Source organism: Equus asinus, chromosome 10 (genome assembly GCF_041296235.1).
Source record: "Equus asinus isolate D_3611 breed Donkey chromosome 10, EquAss-T2T_v2, whole genome shotgun sequence".
Taxonomy (NCBI): Eukaryota; Metazoa; Chordata; class Mammalia; order Perissodactyla; family Equidae; genus Equus; species Equus asinus.
The window spans coordinates 62200525-62211637 of NC_091799.1; the positions used below are offsets into that span (position 1 = coordinate 62200525).

An 11113-nucleotide genomic window follows, 5' to 3' on the forward strand; every position below is an offset into this window, starting at 1 on the left:
TTCTACAATTTTCTCAACAGGAACAACTACATTCTAGGAGAGATCACTTGATTATTTGTGTCTTGACAACATTGCAACAATTTCAACAGGTGGTACGTACCATTAACAACAACAACAGAAACCTGTTGCCATCAATGAAAGTGAGAGCAGACACGATTGAACACTTCAGTACGCAATTACATTTTCTGCATAATTAGTCAGAAATTGAGCATCCAAACATAGACGCATGCGTAATTAATTACGACATTTAAAAGCATGCTAGTTGTGACACTTCGTTCTTCGTTTCCTGCAAATCAAATTACTGAAGTTTTCATTTCATTTCAAAATAATTTTCCGTGCTTTATTTTTTTTAAATTTCACCTGAGCTATAGGGTTGATTACAACATAAATAACTGATGCAGGAAGGTAAATACTAGTGAGGGAAGCCTAGAGAGGGATGATAGCTGAGATATAAGATTGCAGAGGAGTAGAAGAACCCACTGTGAGGCTGGAGGGGAAGTTGAGGCTGGGCTGGCAGAAACCTTTTCACCGTGTTCGTGGTTGGGTTATCTTGGCCGAGAAAACATATCACATCAAGAGAAATAACACAGATGAAGAAAGTCTACTGATTAAGAGATCTGGCGATGCAGCTAACACTGCCATCTTTTAAAACACGTTCAGCTGAAGTATTCTGTCAACCAATGAATATTTTATTTTTAGCGAAGTTAGATTGTGTGGATTCCAGACTGTGTCTCTTTTGTAACAGAGTCCATTGATTGTTTGAGAAAAGTTGAGATATGTTGCCTGGACATGCATGCTGTCCATATTATTGCCTTTTATCCAACACTGTGTGATGATATCTCAATAGCTAAGCCTATTGCAAGGGCTTTTCTTGGGTGACAGGTGACTTTCCGGCGAGATGAGTCATGAAAGCTGAGCGATTTATACGTGCGAGGCTTCTCCGTACACAGACTCCAGGCCGCTGCTTCTTAACCTTTCCCATTAAGTATCCCTAATTGCGTGGACACTGAATTGATATTTCTGGGAGTCTGGGGCCATATTCTAAACTCATGCCCTCAGAAAAATAGGAAAATTCCTTACATTTTAAATGTTAGAAATTCATGTGAATTTTTTTTTATAATATGTTTTAACAAAAACCGTAACACTTTAAATCATAAACTGTGGGCCAACATAAAAATGTTTTTCTACGTGACTCAGTGGTAAATGAGTGAGATTCTTCTCCAATGAGTCTCTCCACTGGGGAGAACTCAGATGAGTGATGGAGACCTCGCACAGCACATCAGTGTTGGTGTCCAGGCAATTTTTCTTCTCTTAATATTTCAAGAGCCCAGACTCATAAACACCTGCAGACTCTTCAGAGTTTTATAAGCTGCGTTGACACTACCAGAGAGGAGGTTCAGGGCATTTTCATGAAACTGTTGGTGAAATCTCACTGATTATATCTTCTCACTGAGCGCTGGTCGAGTCACTCCTGTGACGGGGCTGGCTGAAAGCATCTGACCCAATTTCACCACTTTGTTGAAAACAGTGAGATGATCAAGAGGCAGCCCCTTTGGGGCGAGGCATTCTTGGTGAATATGGTGTCTACTGTTATAGTCGGACTGTGTAATGGTTTTGATCCATTTTACTGCTCCCACAGTATTGCTCATCACAGATTTGAAGCTCTTTGGTTGCGCGTCTGTGTATCTCCCCGCCTCCCCCAGTCAATAGCAGGTTCTGTTAAAAATCGCGTTGTCTAGTTGGAAGTTTCTTCACCAGGTAGAATGATGTGAATATCATTAAGCACTTTGGAAATCAGCACAGGGCTTCTTCGTTATAGATATAAGTGAAAAACACTCTCAGGGCAAAATCCTTTATCTCCACGCTCTCTTTGAACTGTGAGGTAAAAAGAACTGTGTTATCTTCAGTTAGTCAGTTACCTAAATGTATGTTTGGATCACATTACACTGTGTGAAAAAATGGTGGTCTTTGATGGGGTATCTTTTCTAAATGTCCCTTTCTCCCCCTAGGCTCATTCAGTCATTTCTATGGTACCAGAATCTCCCATCCGTTCTCTTATTTTGGGCTTAACAGGAGCAGGAACGACGAGTCCACCTCTACTTTAGCTCAGAGGAAACTTTCCAAATGATTCTCTTCTGTTCTGTTGCCACCTTCGTCAGTGGCAAGTTTTCCCTCCTCATCCTCGACCATACTTCTGGTGTCTGGGTCTCCCACCTCCAAATCCGAAGGATTCCCAGGATTCTCGCAGGATTGTCTTCAATCACTGGGTCAGCTCGCTTTGACACCCTTCCACTCCTCTCTCCGGTCCTCAAGACATGCAGAATGCCCATTTTGTCTTTCCCACTTTGAGGAATTCTGGGAGTCCTCCTTCCTTTTCACTTTAAATTTATCCTTTGCTTACTGCTCTTCCCTCCAACCCTTCCTCCATCTAGCCTATAAATGGAAGGGATTTTTATGTATAGGCTTCTTTTAGTCCCATTCTCGGGCTAGAAACTTCTTTGAGTTTTGTTTTTCCTTCCATTCTGGCTAGAAGAAGGAAAAGAAACAGCCTGGAGTATTGTCAAGAAAGTGGAGGGGACTAGAACCTACACGCAGATGAAGATTTCAAGATATAATTCTGCTACAGTAGAGCTTTGCCTCAAATTTCTTCTGTTAATTTTAAGGTGACTTTGAAACTGACTTTGAAGGAAGCCTCAAGCAAATCTTTGTTTGAAAATGCTTTTCTTTTCTTTTTTTTATTGCAGTCATAATAGTTTAGACACTGTGAAATTTCAGTTGTACGTTATTATTTGTCCATCACCATATGAGTGCTCCCCTTCACCCTTTGTGCCCACTCCCAGTCCCCTTGCCCCGGGTCACCACTGAACTGTTCTCTTTGTCTGTGTGTTTGTTTATCTTCCACATATAAGTGACATTATATGGTATTTGTCTTTATCTGGTTTGTTTCACTTAACATAATACCCTCAGGGTCCATCCATGTTGCTGCAAATGGGATGATTTTCTCCTTTTTTATGGCTGAGTAGTGTTCCAAATTGAATATATATACCACAACTTCTTTATCCCATCATCAGTTGATGGGCACTTAGGTTGCTTCCACATCTTGGCTATCGTGAATAATGCTGCAGTGAACATAGGGGTGCATAAGTCTCTTTGAATTGTTGATTTCAAGTTCTTTGGATAGATACCCAGTAGTGGGAGATCTGGGTCATATGATATTTCTATCTTTAAATTTTTGAGAAATCTCCATACTGTTTTCCACAGTGGCTGCGCCAGTTTGCATTCCCACCAGCGGTGTATGAGGGTTCCTTTTTGTCCACATCCTCTCCAACACTTGTTATTTTTTGTCTTGGTGGTTACAGTCATTCTAACAGGTGTAAGGTGATATCTAAGCGTAGTTTTGATTTGCATTTCCCTGGTGATTAGTGATGTTAAACATCTTTTCATGTGCTTTTCTTTTTTTTTGGTGAGGAAGACTGACCCTGAGCTAACATCTATTGCCAATCTTCCTCTTTTTGCTTGAGGAAGATTGTTGCTGTGCTAACATCTGTGCCATACTCCCTCTATTTTGCATGTGGGATGCTGCACCAGCATAGCTTGATGAGTGATGCACAGGTCTGTGCCCAGGATCCGAACTGGTGAACCCTGGGCCACTGCTAAAGCTGAACATGCAAACTCAACCACTGCGCCACCGGGCCAGCCCTGAAAATGCTTTTCTTGATCTCATCATTAGCCCATCCTTTTCTTTAGCTGTAGCCTCTCTCAATATCCCTGAACTCAGATGAACAAAGTTTGGAAATCTCTGGAGGTTTTCAGGGCTCCTTGGGGCTCTGAAAAAATGATCCTTGATTCTTTCTTTGGAGTAGGAAGAACACTGCTTTTTCTTGGCCTCGGTTAGTTTTCTGGAAGGAACAGCTATGTGGCTGCTCCTTATGCTACAGAGTATCAGTTTCCCTGGACTTAGTGTGAAAATATAGGCCACTTCTCTTCTCTAAGTCAGAGGTCCTGTATTGACAAGGTGATTTTAAAACTGCTAATTGGGAGGAAAATTTTTCAGGAGAAGAAAGATAGGGAGGAAAGCTTCTGAGTCACAGTTAGCCAAAGAGTACCGCTCTGAGAGCTGCTCTCAAGCCTCCTGACTGGAGGCAGCTCGGCGGTGGGCTTTTGCATCTCCGAAGCTGGGACCATGGATGTCTGGATCTGGACAAGGGCCTGGTGCCATCAAGGTTTCCCTTTGATAATAAGAGTCCTTCACACTCTGTTGATTCAAATCAGAGGGATCTACATCTGTTTTCACATCTCACTGATTACTTTGTATATGGCACTGCGTGTTCATTTAGGCTCAAAATTGCATCCATATATTTCCGGCTTTCCATGATCTCTTTTGCTCCATTTGCTCTTGTGAAATATTTCCAATTATTTGGGTGCCCAATTGTTCGTGAAGTGGTCGCTCAGTTTGTGCCAAAAAGGCATTTTTAGAAAAAAAGATTAATCATCATCATGATGTTATATGCTGATTTCAAAAAGACCTACCATTTAAGCTCATTGAGAGATTAAATGATTTCCCTCTTCCCAAACTTTGAAATAATCTTTCTTGCAAATCTTTTAGTGATTTTTCTTTTGTAGTTGAAGTGTTAGCTGTTGCGTCACGACAAGAGTGTCTCGTGTCAGATCAGCCTGCACTTGGGGATCTTGGATGGAGCCATGACACCCAGGGACAACCAAACCTTTAGTTCATAGGCCAAGCGACCCAAGTGGCATGGTAAGTGTCCTTTGGCGATGGTGGCATCAACCAGAATTGAGGTGGCCATTCCATGCTGAGGATCTGGAAACATCTTTTTCGCCTCCAGTTATAGTCTTCTGACATCCTACTTTTCCTTATATAGAAAACAAAGCTACCTGAAAAGAACCTGTGCGCCCTCATTGTCTTAAAGGAATCTGTGGTCAGATTCATTCTAGCTGATGTGTAGGATCCATGGTTAGAGGATTAGCTTTTTGGTATAAAAACTTGTTTATTTTAATCATTTGGGGTAGAAATATTTTTGAAAATGTATTACAGATTTTTAGTAGACATACGTTAGTGGCCGCTTAACTCACTAACATTTCTCCTGTCTTTGGACATTATTAGTATTATTAGTTATTACTGCATAACAAATTACTCCAAAACTTCAAGGCTTAAAATAACGGACATTTGTTATCTCACAGTTTCCGTGAGTCAGGAATGCAGGCATACTTAGCAGGTGTCTGTGGCTCAGGTCGCTCATGAAGTTGCAGTCAAGCTGTCAGTGGGTCTCATCTGAAAGTTTGACTAGGATGGGGGTGGAGATTCACTGCCAAGGTCATTTATGTGGCTATTGGTAGATCTTGGTCCCTTGTCCCATGGGACTTTTTGTAGGGCTGCCTCATAATGAGGCACAAGGTAGACCCAAGGCAAGTGACTCAAGAGATCACACACGCCTAAGACGAAAGCCGAAGTCTTTGTACAATCTAATTTTGGAAGGGACATCACTTTTTTCTATTCTAATCATTAGAAGTGAGTCAGTAAGTCCAGCCCACACTCAAGAGGAGGGGATCACACAGGGTGCGATCTAGCAGTCTGTGCATGCTAGCAGTCTACCAACCACAGGCCCTTGGGAACCTTGTCTATTTTGCTTGCTTATTGGTTGATTGATTGGAGCGGGGGTGGAGAAAACTCTCTCTCCTGGGAACTTGAGGGAAACCTAGGAAGAGTTAGCCAGCCTCTGCATATGTCTAGTCCTGAAATAGAAGCCTTAGGAGATGCACCCTCTCTCTTGCCTGGGGAGGGAGCTGGTCTGTTCAGACTATGAAGTACATGTGCAGAGAAGCAGAGACAAGACGCAGGCAGACAGTGTTCTCCGGCTTCCCACCTGTTCTTCTGCCTTTGGGTTTCATGAAACACCTCTGTAGCCTTTTAATTAACGCTTCCCCTGACTCCCCCAGGAGCTTCTCAACTTAGTCTTGTTGGTTCAGATACTTGCACACAGAGAGTCCTTCTCTGTCATCTGAAATAGAATATAGTAAACAGCATTTATTTTTTATCATTATGACATTAATTTCGCCGATATTCGGTGAATGCATACTTTGTGCAAAGCACTGTCCTGGACAATGGGAGAATGATGGTGAACAAGATGGGCAAGACCCCTGCCCTCATGGATCCCACTGTCTAGCCCAATTTTTCTTAAACTCTGATGAAATGAGAAAACCTTAAGATTTATTGAGCTATGTGAGGCCATTTTCCATTCTTTTGTGCTTTTTTTTTTTTTTTTTTAAGATTTGGTCTCCGTATTTTATGCTTTCCTTGTTGATATCTGTTAGTTGTGGGTTTTCTTTTCTTTGTCTTTTGGTGTTATTTTATTGTGGACCTAGATATGAGGCATTCAACATTGTCAGAACTATGTGTCAAGTAAGAGTAAATAGTTTATAGATGAGGGTCTAGAGAGTTCTTTTATGAGAGTTGTCTACACACCTTAGTTTATCTATTTTGGTGCTTGCTAGCCTTTCTTGCCCGCTTCCTTGTTTTCACTTATATCCTGGATAAGTGAGGTTGCTTTTAAAGGAGTCACAATGAGAGGTCATGTGCTTATTTCATCAACCTGTAAAAGCTCAAAATATTTGGAAGGTATATAATCACTGAGAAGTTTCAAGCTGGCTAGTATCCCACCCAACAAATGGGAAATTGAATTCCTGTTCAGCAAATATTCACTCTCTTCCCACTCCTCCTTGGGGTGCAGTTAACGTCCTTACTTCAGTAACTTTGCATTTGGCCGCGTGATTTGCTTTGGTCAATGAAATTTGAGTGGATGTAATGCAAGTAAAGGCTTTAAAGGTGCGTGTGAGGTTTGACTTGTCTTCTTGCATTCTTGTGCTTGTGCAGAGAAGGACATGCCCCAGATGTTCATGGCCTCTTCTGCCTGGACCTCAGATTGAAACATATGGAGCAGACACAAACCCACCCTGAACCCTGGAGCCACGCCACCTAATTCTCCGCAGAAGCAGAGCCACTCCAGCTGATCTGCGACCCTTACATGAGAAAAGTACACTGCATGAGCCTTTGAGTTTTGGGTCGTTTGTTACACAACACGATTGCAGCGATAGCTGTCTACTACATTGGTTGAATTCAGAGGGGCAAAATGATAAGAGTATTCTAGTAGACAGAATAATGACCCCCCAAAGATCTCCGTGTTCTAATCCTGGAACCTGTGAATGATGCCTTCCAAGGCAAAAGGGACTTTGCAGCTGTGACTAAGTTGAGGATCTTGAGATGAGTGGGTCACCCTGGTGGGCCCAATGTAACCTCCAAGGGTGTTTATAAGAGGAAGGCAGGAGAGGCAGAGTAAGAGAAGGAGATGTGACAACAGAAGCAGAGGTCAGGGTGATGAGGCCATGAGGCAAAAAATGAGGGCAGGCTCTAGAAGCCGTGAAAGGAGAGCTTTTAGAAGGAAAGCAGCGTGACCAACATCTTGATTTTAGTTCTGTGAGATCTGTTTCAGACTTCTGACCTCTAGCACTGGAAGACAATAAATTTGTATGGCTTTAAGCCAAACCGTTGTGGTAACGGTTACAGCAGCAATGAGACTAATACAAATATATTAAGATTAAAAGGATAATTGCTATTGCTCTCCCTGTTAAAGGAAAATATTTATATTTAAAATAATACACTATGAAATCATCCTACTAATGCATTTAGAAAGTATCCTTTCCTGGAGTCAATCACCTCAGTGTATTTCCATTAACTTCTCACTTAATGTGATTGAAGAATCAAGATGGTAGCATTATCTTTTAAGTAGATTATAATCATCCTATGGAAGAATAAATGTGTAATACATAAATACTTCACAATTCATATTAACTGCATAGGGGTGAGGGTGGGGTAAAGCTTGTCCAAATTAATAAAATATTAAAAATATTAAGTACTTTATGAGAAATACAGATTTATTACTTTTAAGTAATGCAAGTGACTAAAATTACATTAATGAAGAGCTAGTAGATGTTGCTAGCTATTGACGCTTTAAAAATATACCTGCATATATCCTACGCACAGAGACTTGGGTTCAAAAAGGACAAAAGGGGTAAGAGGTTGGAGAATCTGTTTTTTATATCTATTACTATTATCTATTATTTATAATTTGCAAATATACTAAAGTATGGAATAGTTCTTAACTTTTGGGAGATTACATACTCTCGCTAAGATTGAATGATTATTATCATTTTGCTATATTTACTTTATGTGTTTTAAAAACTTTTTTTTTTATTGAGTTATTGATAGGTTACAATCTTGTGAAATTTCAATTGTACATTAATGTTTGTCAGTCATGTTGTAGGTGCACCACTTCACCCTTTGTGCCCACCCCCCACCCCACCTTTCCCCTGGTATCCGCTAAACTGTTCTTGGTCCATAATTTTAAATTCCTCATATGACTGGAGTCATACACAGATTATCTTTCTCTCGCTGGCTTATTTCACTTAACATAGTTCTCTCAAGGTCCATCCATGTTATTGCAAATGGAATGATTTTGTTCTGTTTTGCAGCTGAGTAGTATTCCATTGTGTATACGTACCACATCTTCTTTATCCATTCGTCTGTTGCTGGACACTTAGGTTGCTTCCACGTCTTGGCTATTGTAAACAGAGCTGCAATAAACATTGGGGTGCATAGGACTTTGGGATTGCTGACTTCAAGCTCTTTGGATAAATACCCAGTAGTGGGATGGCTGGATCGTATGGTAGTTCTATTTTTAATTTTTTGAGGAATTTCCATACTGTTTTCCATAGTGGCTGCACCAGTTTGCATTCCCACCAGCAGTGTATGAGGGTTCCTTTTTCTCCGCAACCTCTCCAACATTTGTTGCTATTAGTTTTAGATATTTTTGTCATTCTAACGGGTGTAAGGTGATATCTTAGTGTAGTTTTGATTTGCATTTCCCTGATGATCAGCGATGATGAGCATCTTTTCATGTGCCTATTGGCCATCAGTATATCTTCTTTGGAGAAATGTCTGTTCATGTCTCCAGCCCATTATTTGATCGGGTTTTTTGATTTTTTGTTGTTGAGTTATGTGAGTTCTTTACATATTATGGATATTAAGCCTTTGTCAGATATACGACTTGTAAATATTTTTTCCCAATTAGTGGGCTGTTTTTTTGTTTCAATCCTGTTTTCCCTTGCCTTGAAGAAGCTCTTTAATCTGATGAAGTCCCATTTGTTTATTCTTTCTATTGTTTCCCTTTTTTGAGAAGACATGGTGTCCGAAAAGATCCGTTTAATACTGATGTCAAAGAGTGTACTGCCTACGTTTTCTTCTAGAAGCCTTATGGTTTCAGGTCTCACCTTTAGGTCTTTGATCCATTTTGAGTTTATTTTGGTGAATGGTGAAAAAGAATGGTCAATTTTCATTCTTTTACCTATGGCTTTCCAGTTTTCCCAGCACCATTTGTTTGAAACGACTTTCTTTTCTCCATTGTATGCCCTCAGCTCCTTTGTCAAAGATAAGCTGTCCATAGATGTGTGGTTTTATTTCTGGGCTTTCAATCCTGTTCCATTGATCTGTCCACCTGTTTTTGTACCAGTACCATGCTGTTTTGATTACTGTAGCTTTGTAGTATGTTTTGAAGTCAGGGATTGTGATGCCTCCCCTTTTGTTCTTTTTTCTCAGGATTGCTTTAGAAATTTGGGGTCTTTTGTTGCCCCATATGAATTTTAGAATTCTTTGTTCTAATTCTGTAAAGAATGTCATTGGGATTCTGATTGGGATGGCGTTGAATCTGCAGATTGCTTTAGGTAGAACGGACATTTTAACTATGTTTATTCTTCCAATCCATGTACATGGAATGTCTTTCCATCTCCTTATGTCGTCATCCAATTCTCTCAGAAAGGCCTTGTAATTTTCATTATATAGGTCCTTCACTTCCTTAGTTAAGTTTACCCCAAGGTATTTTATTCTTTTTGTTGCGATTGTGAATGGTATTGTATTCTTGAGTTCTTTTTCTGTTGGTTCATTACTGGAGTATGGAAATGCTACTGATTTATGCAAATTGATTTTATACCCTGCAACTTTGCTGTAGCTGTTGATTACTTCTAACAGTTTTCCAATGGATTCTTTGGGGTTTTCTATATATAAGATCATGTCGTCTGCAAACAGCGAGAGTTTCACTTCTTCCCTCCCTATTTGGATTCCTTTTATTCCTTTTTCTTGACTGATTTCTCTGGCCAGGACCTCCAGTACTATGTTAAATAAGAGTGGTGATAGAGGGCATCCTTGTCTCATTCCTGTTTTCAGGGGGATGGGGTTCAGTTTTTTCCCATTGAGTATGATGTTGGCTATGAGTTTGTCGTATATGGCCTTTATTATGTTGAGGTAGTTTCCTTCTATGCCCATTTTGTTCAGAGTTTTTATCATAAATGGCTGTTGGATCTTGTCAAATGCCTTCTCTGCATCTGTTGAGATGATCATGTGGTTTTTATTCCTCAGTTTGTTGATGTGGTGTATCACGTTGATTGATTTGCGGATGTTGAACCATCCCTGTGTCCGTGGTATGAATCCCAACTGATCCTGATGTATGATCCTTTTGATGAATTGCTGAATTCTGGTTGCCAAAATTTTGTTTAGAATTTTTGCATCTATGTTCATCAGTGATATTGGCCTGTAGTTCTCTTTTTTCATGGTGTCCTTGTCAGGTTTTGGGATCAGCATGATGTTGGCCTCATAGAATGTGTTAGGAAGTGTTCCATCTTCCCTAATTTTTTGGAATAGCTTGAAAAGGATAGGTATTAAATCCTCTCTGAAAGTTTGGTAGAATTCCCCAGGAAAGCCATCTGGTCCTGGGGTTTTATTCTTTGGGATGTTTTTGATTGCTGTTTCAATCTCTTTCCTTGTGATTGGTGTGTTCAAATTGTCTGCCTCTTCTTGAGTGAGCTTTGGGAGATTGTAGGAGTCCAAGAATTTATCTATTTCCTCTAGGTTATCCATTCTGTTGGCATATAGTTTTTTGTAGTATTCTCTTATAATCTGTTGTATTTCTGCAGAGTCTGTTGTTATTTCTCCTCGCTCATTTCTGATTTTGTTTATTTGAGCTTTCTCCCTTTTTTTCTTTGTAAG

At 40.2% G+C, this 11113-nt stretch overlaps 1 long non-coding RNA gene across 1 annotated transcript in view; it reads left to right on the forward strand.

Annotated features, from left to right (window-relative positions):
- The window catches only part of LOC106846772 (uncharacterized), a 108359-nt gene extending 99929 nt beyond the window's left edge, over nt 1-8430 (forward strand). The window contains exons 4-5 of the long non-coding RNA XR_011506444.1: nt 4624-4759; nt 6893-8430. This is a non-coding gene — a long non-coding RNA (uncharacterized lncRNA). The remainder of the gene's footprint in view (nt 1-4623; nt 4760-6892) is intronic.
- Nucleotides 8431-11113: the final 2683 nt, after the last annotated feature.